The sequence below is a fragment of the Triticum aestivum genome, chromosome 4B (genome assembly GCF_018294505.1).
Source record: "Triticum aestivum cultivar Chinese Spring chromosome 4B, IWGSC CS RefSeq v2.1, whole genome shotgun sequence".
In the NCBI taxonomy this organism is placed as follows: Eukaryota; Viridiplantae; Streptophyta; class Magnoliopsida; order Poales; family Poaceae; genus Triticum; species Triticum aestivum.
Window position 1 is genome coordinate 157,820,190 of NC_057804.1, and position 23,232 is coordinate 157,843,421.

Below are 23,232 nucleotides of genomic sequence, written 5' to 3' on the forward strand. Positions count from 1 at the left end.
GTGGGCCCCTCGGAGCTCCACTGACATACTCCTTCCTCCTATATATACCTACGTATCCCCGAATGATCAGAAGAGGAGCCAAAAACCTAATTCCACCACTACAACTTTTTGTATCCACGAGATCCCATCTTGAGGCCTGTTCTGGAGCTCCGCCGGAGGGGGCATCCACCATGGAGGGCTTCTACATCATCACCACAGCCCCTCCGATGAAGTGTGAGTAGTTTACTTCAGACTTTCGGGTCCATAGCTAGTAGCTTGATGGCTTCTTCTCTCTTTTTGGATCTCAATACAATGTTCTCCCCCTCTCTTGTGGAGATCTATTCGATGTAATCTTCTTTTTGCGGTGTGTTTGTTGAGACCGATTAATTGTGGGTTTATGATCCAGTATTATCTCTTGAAAATATTTGATTCTTCTATGAATTCTTTTATGTATGATTGAGTTATCTTTGCAAGTCTCTTCGAATTATCTTTTTGGTTTGGCCAACTAGATTGGTAGTTCTTGCAATGGGAGAAGTGCTTAGCTTTGGGTTCAATCTTGCGGTGTCCTTACTCAGTGACAGAAAGAGTTCCAAGGCACGTATTGTATTGTTGCCATCGAGGATAACAAGATGGGGTTTTTATCATATCGCATGAATTTATCCCTCTACATCATGTCATCTTGCTTACGGCGTTACTCTATTTTTACTTAATACTCTAGATGCATGCTGGATAGCGGTCGATGAGTGGAGTAATGTTAGTAGATGCAGAATCGTTTCGATCTACTTGTTTTGGACATGATGCCTATATACATGATCATCGCCTAGATATACTCATAACTATGGTCAATTCTATCAATTGCTCAACATTAATTTGTTCACCCACTGTAGAATACTTATGCTCTCAAGAGAAGCCACTAGTGAAACCTATGGCCCCTGGGTCTATTCTCATCATATCAATCTATATCACTTTATTTACTTGCTTTGTTTTTACTTTGCCTTTACTTTTTACTTTGCATCTATCTATCAAAAATACCAAAAATATTATCTCTATCAGATCTCACTCTCATAAGTGACCGTGAAGAGATTGACAACCCCTAAGCGTTGGTTGCGAGTTGCTACCGTTTTGTGTAGGTACGAGGGACTTGTGCATGGTATCCTACTGGATTGATACCTTGGTTCTCAAAAACTGAGGGAAATACTAACGCTACTTTGCTGCATCATCCTCTCCTCTTCGGGGAAATCCAACGCAGTGCTCAAGAGGTAGCAAGAAGAATTTCTGGCGCCGTTGCCGGGGAGGCTCACGCAAGCAAGTCAACCATACCAAGTACCCATCGCAATCCCTATCTCTCCCATTACATTATTTGCCATTTGCCTCTCGTTTTCCTCTCCCCCACTTCACCCTTGCCGTTTTATTTGCCCTCTCTTTCGCAATCTCCTCCTCTTTTTCCCGTTTGCCTTTTCCCGTTGCCTTCCTTCTTGCTCTTGTGTTAGTTTGTCATTTTTGTTGCAATGGCTCTACCTAGATTTGGTGACCTTCACCTTAAAAGGCTAGAGGAGATCGAAAGCAATGTTAGAAAGTTTATGGTTTTACAATTCGAGCACAATAATTTCTTTAGAAACGAACTTAAAGAACAAAAAAGTTTCGTGAGCTTTATGAATAAAGAACTCGATGATATGTCTAAAGAATTCAATGGTATAAGGGCTCAAATTTCTCGTCTTGAAAAGATGACCGCTGAAATCTCGGATATGCAAGCTACCTTAGTCAATAAGATGGCTGCTAAACTGAATCCCTATGAAAATCAAGATGATGATCTAAAAGTTATTGATGTGTCCCCCATTAAATCTTTGTTTTGCAATATGAATCTTAATGAATCTGAAGATTATCTTCCTTTACCTAGAAGGCGTTCTAAGAATTCGGAGTTTCTAGATCTTGATGATGAAATTGATGAAAGTGGGATTGAAATAAATAAAAACCGTGATGTTGCTAAACCCACTATTTTGGATGTCAAGGAATTTAATTATGAAAATTGCTCTTTGGTTGGTTGTATTTCCTTGTTGCAATCCGTGCTAGAATCTCCTCATGCCTATAGTCAAAATAAAGCCTTTACCGAACAAATTGTTGATGCCTTGATGCAATCTTATGAAGAAAAACTTGAGTTGAAAGTTTCTATCCCTAGAAAACTCTATGATGAGTGGGAACCTACTATTAAAATTAAAATTAAATATTATGAGTTTCATGCTTTATGTGATTTGGGTGCTAGTGTCTCTACTATTCCCAAAACTTTATGTGATTTGCTTGATTTCCGTGATTTTGATGATTGCTCTCTAAACTTGCATCTTGCGGATTCCACTATTAAAAAACCTATGGGAAGAATTAATGATGTTCTTATTGTTGCAAATAGGAATTATGTGCTCGTAGATTTTATCGTTCTTGATTTAGATTGCAATCCTTCGTGTCATATTATTCTTGGTAGACCTTTCCTTAGAACGATTGGTGCAATTATTGATATGAAGGAAAATAATATTAGATTCCAATTTCCCTTAAAGAAGGGTATGGAACACTTCCCTAGAAATAAAATAAAATTACCTTATGAATCTATCACGAGAGCCACTTATGGATTGCCTACAAAAGATGGCAATACCTAGATCTATCCTCGTTTTTATGCCTAGCTAGGGGTGTTAAACAATAGCGCTTGTTGGGAGGCAACCAAATTTTATTTTGTGTTTTTTGTTCTTGCTTCTGTTTAGGAATAAATAATCCATCTACCTTCTGTTTGGATGTGGTTTTATGTTTTAATTAGTGTTTGTGCCAAGTAGGACCTATAGGATAACCTACGATGATAGTTGATTTGATTCTGCTGAAAAACAGAAACTATGCGCGAACGAATATAATTATGATAAATTACAAGAACATGCTTTTGCCTTGATTCTTTTTTATGATGATCAATAAAAAAATTGGCCAGGACTTCCTATTTTGGTAGAATTGTTAGAGTTCCAGAAGTTTGCGTTAGTTACAGATTGCTACAGACTGTTCTGTTTTTGACAAACTCTGTTTTTCGTGTGTTGTTTGCTTATTTTGATGAATCTATGGCTAGTAAATTAGTTTATAAACCATAGAGAAGTTGGAATACAGTAGGTTTAACACCAATATAAACAAATAATGAGTTCATTACGGTATCTTGAAGTAGTCTTTTGTTTTCTTTCTCTAACGGAGCTCACGAGATTTCTGTTGAGTTTTGTGTTGTGAAGTTTTCAAGTTTTGGGTGAATTCTTTTGATGGATTATGGAACAAGGAGTGGCAAGAGCCTAAGCTTGGGGATGTCCATGGCACCCCCAAAATAATCCAAGGACACCAAAAAGTCAAAGCTTGGGGATGCCCCGGAAGGCATCCCCTCGTTCGTCCACTTCCATCGGTAATTTACTTGGAGCTATATTTTTATTCACCAACATGATATGTGTTTTGCTTGGACCATCTTGTATTATTTGTGTCTTTGCTTGTTAGTTTACCACAATCATCCTTGCTGTAAACATCTTTTGAGAGAGCCATACATGATTTAGAATTTGTTAGAATACTCTATGTGCTTCGCTTATATCTTTTGAGCTTGCTAATTTTGCTCATCGTGCTTCACTTATATCTTTTGAGCGTAATAATTTTTGTTGTAGTACTTCACTTAGATATTTTTAGAGCACGGTGGTGGATTTGTTTTAAAGAAACTATTTGATCTCTCATGCTTCGCTTAGATTATTTTCAGAGTCTTTAATAGCATGGTAATTTCCTTAATGTTAATATACTTGGTGTTCAAGATATGTGAACCTTTGTTTTGAGTGAATTGAATACTAAGATAAGTTTGATGCTTGATAATTGTTTTGAGATATGGAGGTGATAATATCATAGTCGTGCTAGTTGGGTGATTATGAATTTGAGAAATACTTGTGTTGAAGTTTGCAAATCCCGTAGCATGCACGTATGGTTAAAGTTGTGTAACAAATTTGAAACATGAAGTGTACATGGCTTGTGCATCCTTATGAGTGGCGGTCTTTTCCTACCAATCTATCCCCCTAGCAGCATGCGCGTAGTACTTGAATTTTTGATGAATTCTAAATTTTTGCAATAAGTATATGAGTTCTTTTGACTAATGTTGAGTCCATGGATTATACACACTCTCACCTTTCCGCCATTGCTAGCCTCTTCGGTACCGTGCATTGCCCTTTCTCACCTTGAGAGTTGGTGCAAACTTCGCCGGTGCATCCAAACCCCGTGATACGATACGCTCTATCACACATAAACCTCCTTATATCTTCCTCAAAACAGCCACCATACCTACCTATTATGGCATTTCCATAGCCATTCCGAGATATATTGCCATGCAACTTCCACCATCATCATCATGACATGCATTACTTTTGTCATATTGCGATTGCATGATCTTATAGTTGACATCGTATTTGTGGCAAAGCCACCATGCATTATTTTTATACATGTCACTCTTGATTCATTGCACCATCCCGGTACACCGCCGGAGGCATTCATATAAAGTCTTATCTTGTTCTAAGTTTCGAGTTGTAATCCTTGTGTTGTAATTTATAGAAGTGTGATGATCATCATTATGAGAGCATTGCCCAAAAAAAGAGAAAGGCCAAAAAGACAAAAAGAAAGGCCCATATATATATATATATAAAGGGCAATGCTACTATCTCTTTTTCCACACTTGTGCTTCAAAGTAGCACCTTGTTCTTCATGTAGAGAGTTTCATATATTGTGCTTCAAAGTAGCACCTTGTTCTTCATGTAAAGAGTCTCATATATTGTGCTTCAAAGTAGCACCTTGTTTTTCATGTAGTGAGTCTCATGTGTTATCACTTTCATATACTAGTGGGAATTTTTCATTATAGAACTTGGCTTGTATATTCCTACGATGGGCTTCCTCAAAATGCCCTAGGTCTTCGTGAGCAAGCAAGTTGGATGCACACCCACTAGTTTTCTATTGTTGAGCATTCATAGCTCTAGTGCATCCGTTGCATGGCAATCCCTACTCCTCATGTTGACATCAATTGATGGGCATCTCCATAGCTCGTTGATTAGCCTCGTCAACGTGAGACTTTCTCCTTTTTGTCTTCTCCACACAATCCCCATCATCATATTCTATTCCACCCATAGTGCTATATCCATGGCTCATGCTCATGTATTGCGTGAAGGTTGAAAAAGTTCGAGATTATTTAAGTATGAAACAATTGCTTGGCTTGTCATCGGGGGTATAGAAGTTGGGAACATCTTTGTGTGATGAAAATGAAGCATAGCCTCACTATATGATTTTGTAGGGATGAACTTTCTTTTGCCATGTTATTTTGAGAAGACATGATTGCTTTGATTAGTATGCTTGAAGTATTATTATTTTTCTGTCAATATGAACTGTTGTCTTGGATCTTTCGAATCTGAATATTCATATCACAATTAAGAAGATTTACATTGAAATTATGCCAAAGTATCACTCCGCATAAAAAATTCTTTTTTATCATTTACTTACTCTAGGACGAGCAGGAATTAAGCTTGGGGATGCTTGATACGTCTCAAATGTATCTATAATTTTTGATTGCTCCATGCTACTTTATCTACTGTTTTGGACTATATTGGGCTTTATTCTTCACTTTTATATTACTTTTGGGACTAACCTATTAACCGGAGGCCTAGCCCAGAATTGCTGCTTTTTGCCTTTTTCAGTATTTCAAAGAAACAGAATATCAAAGGGAGTCCAAACGGAATGAAACCTTCGGGATTGTGATTTTCCAACCGAACGTGACACAGGAGACTTGGACCCTACTCCAAGAAGCGCCAAAGGCGGTCACGAGGGTGGAGGGCGCGCCCCCTACCTCGTGGGCCCCTCGGAGCTCCACGGACGTACTCCTTCCTCCTATATATACCTACGTATCCCCGAACGATCATAAGAGGAGCCAAAAACCTAATTCCACCACCGCAACTTTCTGTATCCACGAGATCCCATCTTGGGGCCTGCTCCGGAGCTCCGCCGGAGGGGGCATCCACCACGGAGGGCTTCTACATCATCACCATAGCCCCTCCAATGAAGTGTGAGTAGTTTACTTCAAACCTTCGGGTCCATAGCTAGTAGCTAGATGGCTTCTTCTCTCTTTTTGGATCTCAATACAATGTTCTCCCCCTCTCTTGTGGAGATCTATTCGATGTAATCTTCTTTTTGCAGTGTGTTTGTTGAGACCGATGAATTGTGGGTTTATGATCCAGTATTATCTATGGAAAATATTTGATTCTTCTCTAAATTCTTTTATGTATGATTGAGTTATCTTTGCAAGTCTCTTCGAATTATATTTTTGGTTTGGCCAACTAGATTGGTAGTTCTTGCAATGGGACAAGTGCTTAGCTTTGGGTTCAATCTTGCGGTGTCCTTACTCAGTGACAGAAAGAGTTGCAAGGCATGTATTGTATTGTTGCCATCGAGGATAACAAGATGGGGTTTTTTATCATATTGCATGAATTTATCCCTCTACATCATGTCATCTTGCTTACGGTGTTACTCTGTTTTTACTTAATACTCTAGATGCATGCTGGATAGCGGTCGATGAGTGGAGTAATAGTAGTAGATGCAGAATCATTTCGATCTACTTGTTTTGGACGTGATGCCTATATACATGATCATCGCCTAGATATACTTATAACTATGCTCAATTCTGTCAATTGCTCAATAGTAATTTGTTCACCCACCGTAGAATACTTATGCTCTTGAGAGAAGCCACTAGTGAAACCTATGGCCCCCGGGTCTATTCTCATCATATCAATCTATATCACTTTATTTACTTGCTTTGCTTTTATTTGCCTTTACTTTTTACTTTGCATCTATCTATCAAAAATACCAAAAATATTATCTCTATCAGATCTCACTCTCGTAAGTGACCGTGAAGAGATTGACAACCCCTAAGCATTGGTTGCGAGTTGCTATCATTTTGTGTAGGTACGAGGGACTTGTGCGTGGTCTCCTACTGGATTGATACCTTGGTTCTCAAAAACTGAGGGAAATACTTATGCTACTTTACTGCATCATCCTCTCCTCTTCGGGGAAATCCAACGCAGTGCTCAAGAGGTAGCAACATGCATGCCGTTCGAGCTGCGCAATGCAGGTGCGACCTTTCAGCAGCTGATGCACATCGCCTTGGGCCGGCAGCTCGGGAGGAATGCTGAGGCTTACGTTGATGACATTGTGGTGAAGTCTCGGGAGGCAAAAACCCTGATACAGGACTTGGAAGAAACCTTCGCGAGCCTAAACAAAGTAGACCTGCGGCTCAACCCGGAGAAGTGTGTGTTTGGAGTCCCCTCGGGCAAGCTCCTGGGTTTCCTCGTATGCCACCGGGGCATCGAGGCTAACCCAGAAAAGGTAAAAGCAGTCGAGGACATGAGACCGCCGAAGACCCTCAGAGAAATGTAGAAGCTCACCGGGCGCGTAACCGCGCTAGGGCGCTTCATCCCCAAACTGGGGGAACGAGCGTTGCCCTTCTTCAAGCTGATGAAGAAGAAGGGCCCCTTTGAATGGACTGAAGAGGCCGACAAGGCGTTCCAGGATCTCAAGAGGTACTTGACCAGCCCCCCGGTGATGGTGGCTCCGCGCCCTCAGGAGCCACTGGTGCTCTACGTTGCGGCCACCCCCTACTCTGCCAGCGCAGCCCTGGTGGCTGTTAGGAAGGAGCGTAGGACCAGGGCCGCAGCAACCATCTGGGTTAAAGCAAAGCAGGGCCAAGAGGGCCTCACAAAGACCGCGGCTGCAGCCGATAAGGACCAGCCATAGCAGGGAAGCACACCCGGAACAGAGGAGGCCCCTCCTCCAAGCGACCAGTTGTTGGGGGCTCCGTTGTCTCAGGAGGCGCCCCGGCCTCCGGAGGACACTGGCGGCGCCAGCACTCCCAACCTAGTCGAGGACCCTGTGTACTTCATCAGCATGGTGTTACGGGACGCAAGGGCGCGGTACCCCATGCCTCAGAAACTCCTCCTCGGGATATTGATGGCCTTGCGCAAGCTGCGGCACTATTTCCAAGGCCATCACATCAAGGTTGTCTCAGCATACCCCTTGGAAAGGGTGCTCAGGAGCCCCAACTCAGCTGGAAGAGTCGCTGAGTGGAACATCGAGCTACATGCGTTTCAGATATAATTCAGCACAACCAGGGTCATCAAGGGGGCCGCGCTTGCGGACTTCATGGCGGAATGGGCAGAGGCGCCAGGCCTCGAGGCTGGCGAGGATCGATCGCTCTCCCCAGGGAGCGAGGCACCGGACGGATGGGTCATGTACTTCGACGGGGCGTTCTCCTGACACGGCGCGGGGGCTGGTGCGGTGCTTGTATCCCCCACTCAGGACAAGCTCTACTATGCCGTGCAACTCTGTTTCCAGCACGGGGAAAAGGTCTCCAACAACATAGCAGAATACGAAGGCCTGAGAGCAGGCCTGAAGGCTGCAGTCGCCCTGGGGGTGAAGCGCCTCACCATCAAGGGTGATTCGCAGCTCCTCGTCAACTTCTCAAACAAAGTATATGAACCAAAGGACGAGCACATGGAAGCCTACCTCGCGGAGGTCCGCAGGATGGAGAAGCAGTTTTGGGGGATGGAGTTGTAGCATGTGCATCGCGGCACCAATCAAGAGGCTGATGACATCGCCAAAAGGGCATCTAGGCGGCTACCTCAGGAGTCGGGCGTCTTCGAGGAGCAGCTCTTCAAGCCCTTGGCGACGCCATCAGTGTCAAGCACGGCGCAGCCTGGGGGGAGCTCCCCCAACCGCCTGCCTCGGGAGCCCTGGTCTGCGACCCGACATCAGGAGCGCGCCTGCTCCTGGCGCTGGAACCTCAGGAGGGGTTCTAGATCACGGAGCTCAGGAGTTACCTAACACGAGGCACGTTGCCGGAAAAGGAGGAGGAAGCAGAGCATGTGGCACGACAGGCCACAACATACTGCCTTAAGGATGGGGAGCTCTACCGAAGACGACTGAATGATGTGTCCCTATGTTGCATTTCCAGGGAGCAAGGGAAGGAGCTACTGGCAGACATACACGGTGGCGACTGTGGGCATCACTCGTCGTCACGAACTCTCATTGGCAAGGCGTTCCGCAGCGGGTTCTATTGGCCCACGTCACTCAATGACGCTGCGGAACTGGTGAAAGCTTGTGAGGCCTGTCAGTTCCATGCCAAGCAGATCCATCAGCCGGCGGGAGGTATGCAGACTATACCCCTCTCAAGGCCCTTCGCAGTCTGGGGACTGGATATCCTGGGCCCGTTCCCTCATGCTCCAGGGGGCTACTGCTACCTCTACGTCGCTGTGGAAAAATTCACCAAGTGGGCTGAGGTAGAAGCTGTCCGCACCATCCCCACAGGCTCCGCGGTCAAGTTCATCAAGGGCCTCGTGAGCCGATTCGGGGTGCCAAACCGCATCATCACCGACAACGGTTCGCAGTTCACCAGTAACCTCTTCAAAACATACTGTGCTAACCTTGGAACGCAGATATGCTACGCTTCGGTGGCGCACCCGCGAAGCAACGGTCAGGCTGAGCGAGCCAACGCAGAGGTCCTGAGGGGCCTCAAGACCAGGACCTTCAAGAAGAAGCTGGAGGCCTGCGGCAGGGGCTGGTACGACGAGCTCTAGTCCGTGCTGTGGTCAATCCGTACAACCGCGACCAAGCCGACTGGCGAGACCCCGTTCTATCTGGTTTATGGAGCTGAAGCCGTTCTCCCTCACGAGGTCAGACCTCGTTCCGCGCGGGTCATGGCGTTCGACGAAGCGCAGTAGGACGCCATGCGGGGAACGAATCTCTTGTTGGGGGAGGAGCATCACCGAGAAGCCACGCTGTGGGCAGCAAGGTACCAACAAGCACCGCGGCGATACCACTGCCGCAACATGCACCCCAGGACTCTCGAGGTAGGGGACCTCGTGCTCAGACGGGTTCTCTCCAGGGAGGGGCTGCATAAGCTCTCTCCCATGTGGGAGGGCCCGTTTAAGGTTGTTCATGTTTCCAGGCCCAGCTCCGTAAGCTTGGAGACCCAGGAGGGGGTGCCCATCCAGAACGCATGGAACATCCAACATCTCTAAAGGTTTTACCCCTGAAAAAGGGCTGGTGCCTGTGAAGTAGTCGTGTTTTGGAAAAGGCCCTGCGCCTGTGAAGAAGGCGAATGCCTGTGAAGTAGCCGCATTTTGGAAAAGGCCCGGTGCCTGTGAAGAAGGCGAATGCCTGTGAAGTAGCCGTGTTTTGGAAAAGGCCCAGTGCCTATGAAGAAGGCGAATGCCTATGAAGTAGCCGCGGTTTGGAAAAGGCCCGGTGCCTGTGAAGAAGGCGAATGCCTGTGAAGTAACCGCGTTTTGGAAAAGGCCCGGTGCCTGTGAAGATGGCGAATGCCTGTGAAGTAGCCGCGTTTTGGAAAAGGCCCGGTGCCTGTGAAGAAGGCAAACGCCTGTGAAGCTCGCCACCCGTGACACTCTCACGTAATAATGAGTGGGGTTGTACACGCCCCGGAGTCTCCGGAGAGCAGCCCTCGGGCCTCGGGGGCTCCCGCCCACGCCCAGTGGCAGCACTTAGCTCCGCGCTGGTGAGAAGACGTCGAAGACTAGACTAGGTGCCGGACGCGGCTTCTTTCATTTGCTTTCCACAGTTGGCTTGTTCGTTTCTATTTGAAGTTTTTCTGAAGTTGTTACCGTTTCGAACTCGCAACCCCTCGTCCGTTTCACTTGTTGGTTTTCGTTTTTCTTGCGCGAAGTCTCACGAGGGAGGAACACGGGCACCCTCGCGAGTGTTTTCTGCCACGGAGGTTTGGAACTTCCTTATCCGAGTCTGCTGCGGGAGCACCCCTCCCATTCCATGCCCCACAGGCATCGCGATGCAGTCACGGGACTTGGGTTAGTTGTCCTTGCTACCAAGGCTGGAGATTATCCCCACTGACTAAACCCTGCAGGACACAAGGCGCACGATAAGGCCCTGGCCTCAAGAGGCGAGGATTGCAACAAGCTTCCGCCCAAGATAAGTGATTTCTGCGCATAGGCACACAGAATGAAAACATAGCACATAAACAGTAGAAATAGTGCACCAATCAAACTGCAACAGTTCAGCACGCCCCGTGGGGCACCGGATTACATTCTTTTCGCACAGGAGAGAAAGGAAAGCAAAAGGGGGTACGACTTGCCCGGCACCAACTCTCAGCGGAAGCTTGTACTGCCTCCAGAGCTCAGCTGGATTCCGCCTCCCGCTTCACCGGAGCGCGGCGTTGGGCCGACCCGCTGCCCTCTCCCAGGCGAGCGCGATGACGAGGGGGCTGGTCGCGACCACCACTAGAAGAGCTGCCGTCCGAGGGGGAGTCACCGGAGCTTGGCGGGCCTCGGGCACCGCTGCCCGCGCGCCCTCCTCCACCTTCACCCCGACCAATGCCAGGGCTGGGCGCGCGGTCGTGGTCACCATCTTCGGGGCAGCATCCGGTGCGGCGGCCATCTTCCCCGAACACCCTCACGTAGAGGGTGGTGTCGCCGTCAAACTTGAAGTGTAGAGTTCATTGACGGCTCAGGCCACGCGCACGGGCAAATGTCTGCCAGCCGCGGGTCAAGGCCGCCTCCCCGGTGGTGGAGACCTCCAGGGTAGCCCAGGAGGCCCTGCTGCAGCAACCATCTGCCTGAAGCCAAAGGCAGCCCAGGGCACCAGCCGAAAGTTCACCTATGAAGAAGCGGGGAAGCTGGAGCCAGGTGACGGTCGGGTCCGCCGACCACACGACAAACTCCGGCAGCACCTCCGCCGAGCGAAAACGCGGCCTTGGGATCCGTGCAGCCCCAACGTACCCCTCATTGGCAGCCGAACACCCACCGCCACATAGGGGACTATTCCCACGGCCACGGGAGGTCGCGGCAGAGGCCATAGGGTTCTTGCGAGGGCGGCCACAGCCACGCTTGGCCGGAGGAGAGCCGGGCCCTTCTTGGCAGGCCTTTCCTTTCTCCGCAGCCGAGAACCTCTTCGGCGGGGCCATGGGGATAACGAGCAGCCAAGAAGGAGAAGGGGCGTAGCAAGAAGGGGTGAACTGGAAGGGCTCGCGTCGTTCCGTACATATAGCCGAGGGAGGCCAACCGCCGGACACTACGATCGCAGGTAATCATGACCTGTTTTCCGTCCAGGGACTTGTCAAATCATGCAGTTACCGAGGTGTCATGAGGGAGCCAGGACGACCACGTCCAATCAACCGCCACGCGGCGCCCAAGGCTGCAGGCTATTGGGGCCCGCGGCGCTTCGCACTTGCCTCTTCGCTTCTCTGCTAAGACAAGTCCAAGCGCGCCTTGGGCCCGGGGGCTACTGTCGGCATTCTGGGAATGGGGGTACCCAGACTTGCCTGCCTGCGGCCTGCGGCGTGGCTCAAGGAGTTGCCCGATACGGCTCATCTTCATCAGCACATGCTCAAGACCCTCGCGAGGGGCCAAGCCTCGCGGGGCGGACAACATGAGGCTTCCTCAAGCACGGCGTCGTCAGGCTGGCTCACGAGGAGGCGGAGAGAACAAGGCGGGGTACCTCACGAGGTGCCTGTGACGCAAGCCATGACGAACAAGGCCAGGCGGGCGTCGGGCGGGTGCCGGCCTGCGCAGAGTCCTTGCTTCCTCTTTCGTGCAAAGGGGGCAAGCGCAGGCAAGGGTATCAAGCAAAGGCAACCATTTCGGTGCAACAAGACCAAGACCAGCAGGACGGCAGAATGGAGGTCATCATGGATCCCAAGCCGGCGTCATCGTCAGGGTCTTTGGCAGGCGAGGACCAACTTTAGTCAGGATAAGTGTACTAGATGTTCCGCTTCAAAATGGCCAATTGTTGGCGCCCTTCCCGCTCAATATTTGGGAAGAGGCCCGGGGCCTTCGCCTATAAATAGGACTAGCCACCCACGGGGTAGAGGCATCGAGGGAACGTGCATAGAAAGACAGAGAGAGAGAGAGAGAAGTGATTGAACTCCCCCTAGCAGTTCATCGCACCAGCCAAGAACAGACCCTCGCGAGGCTGTTCTCCCCTTGTACTATTCCTCATCAGCCCTAGAGGCAATCCACCACACCACAAACTGGAGTAGGGTATTAGACCACAATGGTGGCCTGAACCAGTATAAATCTCATGTCCCTTGTGTTGTTCTTCGTGTAGTTTTATGTGGGGACCCCGACTCATAAGTCGTGATCACCGAATGCACGTGTACAGTGATCCCAGAGATCAATGCTCACTGAACACACAGAAGCTGAATAACAAGAGTCTTACATCCATACATACCGTCTTACACAAATTATGACCATTTTGGTCAAGTCTTGCATTGATAAAGCCTTAAGGGATGAACATCAAATGAAACACAAGCAGTGGAAATCTTCATCGATAAGTAGAACCCATGCCATCTGCCTTAACCCTACAGGCATTCTGACTGGGAAATGTCCTAGTTCGCATGTTCGTCTCCAAAGAACTCTTCTTAGAACTCCGGTTCTTCCATGCCTGGCCAATTAAATAACCAGTGGCAAGCCAATGAGTACTTTGGATGTACTCGCAGGCAACCCATGTTTTGGTTCAAGATGTAACAATGCATGATATAGGTAAATTTTTGCAGAAAGCTAGTTTTGAATGCAGTGACATGTTCAACAACTTGTAAGACATGCATCAGGAGAATTCAAGTAAACATGAGGATAGGTTACAGATATCAACATAAATAGAGTGGGCACAAACCCAACTCAGTCATGTCAAGTCCCTTGACTTGACCCAAGTAGTTTTATCAACATACACACCCGACTTGCAAAACTCTGGACGTAGTTTAAGCAGCACCGCCCAACTGTCCTTGACCGTGGACACGGCTATTCAAATAGTTTTACACTCTGAAGAGGTTGCACACTTTACCCACAAGATCCCGGGAACTTCCGTGTCATCCACGACTCGCGGTACCTCAAGTACCCGGGATAAGCACCTGATCACTACCTCTCCCTAGCCGACACTAACAATGAGTCCACTTGTTGTTCCGTATCCTCACGATGTACATCATACGAGACTCACTCGAGATCATAACATCCGAGAGGGGACACAACGGTGTATCCGGTGCCCAGTGAAAACAGTCATGGCCGCCCTACCTGGCACGACCCCGTCCTGAGAGAGAGCACCAACTCTCCCTCGTCACTAGTAATGCGGGCTCCAAGCTAGTATCGGCCTAGGTAATCAATAATGCCCTTTCCCATACAAGGGTAGAGTGGTTGCGCATGTAATGTTGGGACAGTCGACAAATCTTAAATCTAATCCGTTTTCGAACACAACACACACTTGCCTCGGTACACCACTTCGTCATCAAGTGGTTACCCATCTCATCATCTCCCTCGGGCATAAGTGGCACCCGACAGGGTTTTCGAAAAGTCTTTTGAAAATACTTTGTCTCCTTCACCTTGCATATACCCGTCCCTTTTTGCGTAGCATCTACTTTAGCATCCTATCTACTCCCACCGGCATAACCCTCATAAGATGGTAGGGTCGTGCACAATGCAAGTATCAACGAGGAAGTAACGGTGGCAAACCACCCCATGTGGTCTCCACAGTATCATGTCTCCGATGCCAGCAATGAAAGTGCTATATGACATGCATAAAAAGGGTTTCATAGACATGGTCAAAGGGCTGCTTGCCTGGCTCAACAAAGTCTTCTGGGTCTTCAAAGTCTTCTGGTCCAACTCATTCGTCAGCAACGCAATCTATCGTCGCAAAATAATAATGAGAAAATAAGGCAATAATAAAACAGAAAAACCAAATTGCTCAGAAAAATGTCAACTTATTTTTGTTAAATACTAGGGTGAAAACTAAGAATGGGAAAATTCCTAGTTTTGGATTTGGAGTAGCAGAATAGAAGAAATGGATTTACAAAGGTATATTTAAATGCTTAAAATCACATTTAAATATTTAAAGTGAAGAAAAGTTTGTTGGATTTGAATGAAAGTTGCACCATTAAATAGGTTGCAATATTTCAGGGATTTAGGAGTTGGAATTAATTTATTTGGACAAATATTTAAATCTGTGGAATGTCTGGAAGGGTGACAGAAAAAGAAAAAGGGGAAGGGGCACTGTGCCTGCTGGGCCAGAACAGCCCCAGGGCAGCGACCCAGCCAACGACGCGGCCCAGCAGAGCCGACGCGCGTGCGTGCTCCAGATTTTTAAACCAGACGGGCGGGGCCCGGCGTCAGTGAGAGAGGGCGCGGAAGACAGAGGACAGAGAGGCTGACGGGCGGGGCCCCTTGTTAGGGTCGTCGTCAACCCTCGTCCGACGGCGACGAGGCTTACCGGCGACGATGCAGGGCACGGCGAGCTTGGCCAAGGGCAGGGACGGACTCAGCATGGTGTCGCCGTTCGGGTGGAGGTGGAAACGGTCGCCGAGGTGGCCTGGTTCGCCGGCGACGAGGTCACGCGGCGGAGGGGCTTCGGCCAGCGTCGGTTCCGGCCGTTTCCGGCAGCTACAGAGAGGGGAAACAAGGGGGGAAAGATGAGAGAGCTGCAGGGGTTCCAGATCGAGAGGAAAGAGGGCCGGGGACGGCCTGTACCTCGCGAACTCCGGCGAGCCGAAGCAGCGGAGCTCGAGCTCGATTTCGAGCTCGGGCGGCTCTGGAGAGGAACTGGGGGTGCAGGGGGATGGTTTGGTGGTGCAGAGAGCGAGTGGTGAGGAGAGGATAGCTCGGGGAGGCCCTTAAATAGGCGAATGGTGGGGTGCCATGGACCCGTGCGCCAGCGAGCTCCTGCTCGTTGCTACAGGGCTCGGGAGGAGCTGGCGCCGTGTCTGTGGTGTTCCTGGGCGTGGACTACGCCGAGGGGAGCTAAGGGAGAGAGCGGGGAGGGGTCAGAGACGCCGCGCGTGTGAGCCGCGCCATTGGCGCGCTCGGGCGGCCAGCACGCGTGCGAGCAGGGGCTAGAGGAGGGAGAGGGAGGAGGGGGACAAAGGCGTGGCGTGACGCAGACGTCGAGGCGCATCGTCGGGCGTGCTGGGGAGGCCCGAGCTGGCCGGAGGCGGTTGGAAGGGGGCGGCTACAGTGCGGGAGCGCACTGTAGCGCGCTCCAGAGCGCCCAAATGGTCGGCATGGCCATTTTCTATGCATGTGGTCACGGCCAAAGGTGTCTGGTAGCTCTAGTAGGGAGTAAAGAAGTAGGAGATGGCCTTGGATGCCCTGGGTGGCCAGTAGGGGAAGAGAGAGGTAGAAGAAGAGGGAGAAATGGGCTGTCCAGAGAGAGAAAGTGGAGTTTCACCTATCCAATAATTGAGCTGTGGGTTTGCCATTGTTACTGGAGGTGAAAGGGGACTAGGAGGGGTTGTGGTAAAAAGTGGAGCTCATGGAGATTAGTGGAAGAGCCCCAAACAGGGTTTTTAGTTAACCTGCAAAAGGTGTTTGATATGGTTTTGGGGTACTTGCACTAACTTACTTCTTGTGGAACTTGGCAGGGGTGTTTGTCATGACAAAATAATAAGGGAAAAGTAAGATGAGCTCATTTGGAGGAGTTTGATAATGAAACTTTGGCAAACCCTAGAAAGTAGAAGAAATGAACTTGTGTAGATCTAGTTGAGCAAATCACTTCTCCTTGATGCACCACTTGGTTTAGTGTCATCATTTGAGGTTATTAACATGTACACAAAAGTTGAGATCAAAAGGAGAAAGTTTCCAATGTAGAGTTGTTCAAATTTGGTTCTGGACAGGAAGGGTTTTGGGGAATTTTGGTGAACCAAAATGACTTTAATTGACATGAGGCTTTGCAAGGTGATCACAATATGCATTTGTCACTTGCTGGATTTTCCTTTGATTTTTATGAAAATATTTCCTGTAGAAATATTTCAAATCCTTGAAATGGGCAGAAATGGTTTTGGAAGGTTTTGTGCAATATTTTGAACATGACCATGTGTTGAAACTCTTATATATGGGAAATATATGTCCACTGAGTTTCCCTGATTTTGGTCAAATATTTTTGAAACAATAAAATAATTTTTCCCTATTAAAGACCATTTCTGGCCTTAAGAAAAATCTTTTAAATAAAATAGAAAAATAACTTTTAAAATTATATTTTTGTGGTTTATGGGAGTCCTATATCTAATAGGTCTCAAATATACTCTTTGAAATATTTTTCATACCCCAAATCAAGTACTTGAAGTGCAAACCTCAATTTAGGGATTTTTGGGAAACTAATTTTTGAAAATACTATTTGGACAAATTATTTTTGTAAGAAAATACTATATTGCACTATGCACATGGCATGATCATTGGGCAGAAGTTTGGGGTAAGGAGATGAAGTAAATAAGGTGGAGTTGTGTTGACTTTAAAGAGCACTTAAAAAATCACAGAGGGAAAACCAACTAAAAATAAAAAAGTCAAATAATGCAAAAGTTTTTGTCAAACCACATTTTATCATGATTTATCATCTTAAGTATTGTGCCATGAAAATCAGGGTGTGACAGACCTGCCCCCCTTACAAGAATCTCGTCCCCGAGATTCCCAAACTAGGCGTGGAAAGGAATATGAAAACTGGATCCGGGGTAGTCTTCAAGTCCTCATGTTGCTTCTGCTTCCGTGTAGTGCTCCATTGAGCTTGAAGTATTAGATGGTGTGGCTTCGTGTATGATGCTCTTGTTGATCCAGGTTGCTAATGGGTAGCTCGCGGTAGGTTAGATTGGGCTAGGGGTCGATGGCTCGGTGGTTAATGCCCTCGTAGAGATCGGGCAAGTTAGAAAGTTGGAAACACTTCCGGGGTTGTGATGCATGGAAGCATTGTGCACATCAGGTAACTCAGGTGGCAACTCCAGCTGGTAACTGTCTTCTCTTCGTCTCGTAGTGATCTCAGAGGGGGTTGTTAAATCTTGGAGTGATCTCGAAGGGGGCCGATGAATCTTGGTGTGGGTCTCCTTGTCATGGAAATGCTTGGTTCCTTAGAGAGGAGTGGCTTGCAGATACACCTAGTCTTCGATGCGGATGTTTACTTCTTGATGATGGTGGTAGTTCTTCCTCCCTGGCATGGCAGTCTTCAAATGTTCCTGGCCTAGCTGAACGACTCTTCTTCCGTCTTCAGGTGGACAAGTAGGTCACCAAATGATGATGACAACAATCTTGTCTAAGCACTCCATGAAGACTTTGTTCACGGGGTACATAAAGTAGGCTGGGGAATTAGTGGTGGTCTTGTTGAGTGTGGGCCAAGGTGGTTCTAGATCTAGTGTCAAGGCCCTAAGGTCCTGATCCAACCATGTTGTAGCTTGGTAGGGCTTAAGGGTTTCAAGGATTCTAGTGTGCGAGTGAACATTTATCATCTTATCTTTAAGCATGGTTCTGATATGCCAATAGTCTACCTAGTCCTTTAAACAAATCACATCATATCACCGATAGCATCATTTTGCATAGGTCAACTCCAATCATCACTCATGTGATTCATATTCTCATGGCTCCCGAGAGGAGGTCTAACAAAATCATATATGTCTATAATCCTGAAACTCACATGTATGTCTATCCCTAAAAATCCATGGGTAGAACATATAAGCTGCCAAGCTTGAACGTGACAATCCAAGTGCCCAGCCTGTTCTTCCAAGGTCTAAGATAAAGCACCTCTAACCTAAGGAAACAAGTCGTATGCCACTCCAAAATTTTGTTTCCTTTTCTATGAATCAACTCCAACAACCCGTTAACTTCCATTAATCGCTACATAATCCATTAATTCTACAAATCCAACGCCTATGCTGGTGTTCCACATGATCTCCTAAAGTCCTTATAATCCCCAATACTTGAAGGGGCTGCCTTACTATAGTCAGTCCACCAATTCCTGTTATTGTGATCTAGTAATACTCCAAGGTCAAGCTCACAAAGATGCCTAAATAAACTCCGACAATTAGTCCATTCTCCTAGTTTATCGTCCACCGAGAAACATGGTATCAACGATCGAGATCATCAGTCTAAATCCAATTTACTCCGAACCATGTAGACATACTCAGCATCTATATTCAACTAGAATCACCTACTTAAATCCAAATCTCTAGTCCAACGAGAATTCCTACATGTTCCCCCCAAGTCATTTACGTAATATCAACTATCTCCTATCAATATCACATGGCTAAGTTAAATCCAAATACTTCCCAGAATTCCAGCTTGCGAACACAATTATCCTACTAAATCCAATTTACTCAGGGGTGATGAAAGCTATGCTAATCTATACTCATGATCCCACCAAGTTCACCTATCAACATGAAAACCTCATAATCCACCAAATAGTCTCGGACGATTCCTCAAAGTCATTGATATAAACTCACCAAGTCATTCGTCCTCTGTTCGTACATCCTCAAATTGGTCTTTCCTATGGCATCGTCAGTTTTGGTGCTATATTAGGATGATAATGTGCTCGTTCACTATGTCCACTAGTTCCATAATGAACCCAGTGTCGTGCAAGGTTACGAAGGCTTAACTGGTTCTCTTGCAATACTACGGGTTAAGCACATGGTTTTGAGCTGGGGTACCTCGTGAAGTCTTGAAGGGTCTAGGAATGGGTTTCTAGTCTGGGGGCGGGGGGTTAAACATAACTCTATGGGGTTTTACTTGGTCGAGGAGGCTATGGAAAAGTTCTTTAGTGCTAGTTGGTTGTCAAAGTAGAATCCTTGGTGTACCTGGTCTCGCCGATCTTCACTTAAGGAGAGAGAGATGAGAGGGAAAAGTAGCATAGAGGAGGGGAATGCCTAAAGGGGGTTCTATAGTGCAGGTGCAAACAGAAAAGTGCCAAAAGATCACATTTCATTAAGATAAGATAGGTGATATAGTTGCATACATGCTCCCTAAGGCAAAAGTGCAACTTATATCAAAACACAAACAGATAAGAACAAGCAACACTCAACATGGTTTCATTTGAACCATCATATGGACTCGACTGTGCATAGGGGGTACACGACTCATCCTACCCTAGGGGTCCTCGTATTCAGTAGTCGTGCTTGCTTCATCACTTTGAGAGAAAGGTGTTCGGTCTTCAGCTTCTAGGTTCCCCTGGGTGCCAATGGACATGCGACAGTCGGCTGCTTGTTGGGACACATCCTATTAATATGCCCGAGTTCACCACACCCGTGACATGTGACGGAAGCAAAAGGGTTGCTATTCAGTCTTGGGTATTGTCGTCGGGGGCCTGACGATGATCCTCTATGAGGTGGATATGGAAATCCATTCCTATGCCTTTTGCGTGGGGTTTGGTTGCGAGCTTTCTGAAGTTCCTTGATTTGCTGCTCCTGATTAAAAATGTGGGCTTCTAGGGCAGTGATTTTCTGTTCTTGCTCGACCACCTTCTTCTTCTCGAGGCAGTGGAGGTGCAGAAGTGTAGGGAGATCTTGGCGAGCCTTGAGAAATGCTTCGGTAAGGTGGCGTAGAAGGTAGTCTCCTGCGTTGACGAAACTGATCTGGTACTTGAGGGTTGGATCCTTGTCTTCTGGGGAAATCATCACTTGAGTCGGAGCTCCAAATCCGCTCTTGCCAGGAAGGTAGCGGGTGGAATGTTCTTATTTCATTATGGGAAGGAGGTATCAAAGACGGAGGAGTGCTTCATATACCACTTGCTGAATGGCTAGGTCTCTTGTTGGCATAGGTGGTCCAACGAAGAACCACCCCTGAGGTGAGGTCTTGGCAGGCACAAAAACCTTGGCGTAGAACTCCTTCTCGAACACATCATTTTTCGGTTCGTGAAGGGTGTATATGGGCAGCAGGGGATAGTGGCATTGTTGGAGGCAATCTCTTAGGAGTGATGGAAATCCCGTCGTAAGGAGTCTCAAGGGAGCGACTGCCATCTACCAAGATTGAATGGGAGAGGTCAATAAGGGAAATATATTTTGGGTTGGGTATGCCTTAGAAAAGAAGAGAAGTTTAGATGGTCTCAAGCTAACTAACATCCATGCTAACTAAGGCTTCCTACAGTCAGGATGGCTCTGATACCAGCTCTGTCGGGACCCCTACTCATAAGTCGTGATCACTAAATGCACGTGTACAGTGATCCCAGAGATCAATGCTCACTGAACACACAGAAGCTGAATAACAAGAGTCTTACATCCATACATATCGTCTTACACAAATTATGACCATTTTGGTCAAGTCTTACATTGATAAAGCCTTAAGGGCTGAATATCAAATGAAACACAAGGAGCGGAAATCTTCGTCGATAAGTAGAACCCGTGCCATCTGCCTTAACCCTACATGCATTCTGACTGGGAAACGTCCTAGTTTGCATGTTCATCTCCAAAGAACTCTTCTTCAAACTCCGGTTCTTCCATGCCTGGCCAATTAAATAACCAGTGGCAAGCCAATGAGTACTTTGAATGTACTCGCAAGCAACCCATGTTTTGGTTCAAGATGTAACAATGCATGATATAGGTAAATTTTTGCAGAAAGCTAGTTTTGAATGCAGTGACATGTTCAACAACTTGTAAGACATGCATTAGGAGAATTCAAGTAACCATGAGGACAGGTTACAGATATCAACATAAATAGAGTGGGCACCAACCCAACTCAGTCATGTCAAGTCCCTTGACTTGACCGAAGTAGTTTTATCAACACACACACCCGACTTCCAAAACTCTGGACGTAGTTTAAGCAGCACCGCCCAACTGTCCTTGACCGTGGACTTATTCGAATAGTTATACACTCTGCAGAGGTTGCACACTTTACCCACAAGATCGGGGAACTTTCGTGTCATCCACGACCCACGGTACCTCAAGTACCCGGGGTAAGCACCCGATCACTACCTTTCCCTAGACGACACTAACAAGGAGTCCACTCGTTGTTCCGTATCCCCACGATGTACATCATACGAGACTCACTCGAGATTGTAACATCCGAGAGGGGACACAACGGTGTATCCAGTGCCCTGTGAAAACAGTCATGGCCGACCTACCTGGCACGACCCCGTCCCAAGAGAGAGCACCAACTCTCCCCCATCACTAGTAATGCGGGCTCCAAGCTAGTATCGGCCTAGGTAATCAATAATGCCCTTTCCCATACAAGGGTAGAGCGGTTGCGCATGTAAGGTTGGGACAGTCGACAAATCTTAAATCTAATCCGTTTTCGAAAACAACACACACTTGCCTCGGTACACCACTTCGTCATCAAGTGGTTTACCCATCTCATCATCTCCCACGGGCATAAGTGGCACCCAACAGGGTTTTCGAAAAGTCTTTTTAAAATACTTTGTCTTCTTCACCATGCATATACCCGTCCCTTTTTGCGTAGCATCTACTTCAGCATCCTATCAACTCCCACTGGCATAACCCTCATAAGAAGGTAGGGTCATGCACAATGCAAGTATCAACGAGGAAGTAACGGTGGCAAACCACCCCATGTGGTCTCCACAGTATCATGTCTCCGATGCCAGCAATGAAAGTGCTATATGACATGCATAAAAAGGGTTTCATAGACATGGTCAAAGGGCTGCTTGCCTGGCTCAACAAAGTCTTCTGGGTCTTCAAAGTCTTCTGGTCCAACTCCTTCGTCAGCAACGCAATCTAACATCGCAAAATAATCACGAGAAAATAAGGCAATAATAAAACAGAAAAACCAAATTGCTCAGAAAAATGTCAACTTATTTTTGTTAAATACTAGGGTGAAAACTAAGAAGGGGAAAATTCCTAGTTTTGGATTTGGAGTAGCAGAATAGAAGAAATGGATTTACAAAGGTATATTTAAATGCTTAAAATAACATTTAAATATTTACAGTGAAGAAAAGTTTGTTCGATTTGAATGAAAGTTGCACCTTTAAATAGGTTGCAATATTTCAGGGATTTAGGAGTTGGAATTAATTTATTTGGACAAATATTTAAATCTGTGGAATGTTTGGAAGGGTGAAAGAAAAAGAAAAAGGGGAAGGGGCACTGTGCCTACTCGGCCAGAATAGCCGCATTGCAGCGGCCCAGCCGAGCCGACGCACGCGCGCGCCAGATTTTTAAACCTGATGGGCGGGGCCCAGCTTGAGTGAGAGAGGGCGCGGAAGAGGGAGAGGACAGAGAGGCTGACGGGCGGGGCCCCTTGTCAGGGTCGTCGTCAACCCTCGTCCGACGGCGGCGAGGCTTACCGGCGACAATGCAGGGCACGGCGAGCTTGGCCAAGGGTAGGGACGGACTCAGCGTGGTGTCACCGTTCGAGTGGAGGTGGAACCGGTCGCCGAGGTGGCCTAGTTCACCGGCGACGAGGTCACGCGGCGGAGGGGCTTCGGCTGGCGGCGGTTCCGGCCGTTTCCAGCGGCTACAAAGAGGGGAAACAAGGGAGG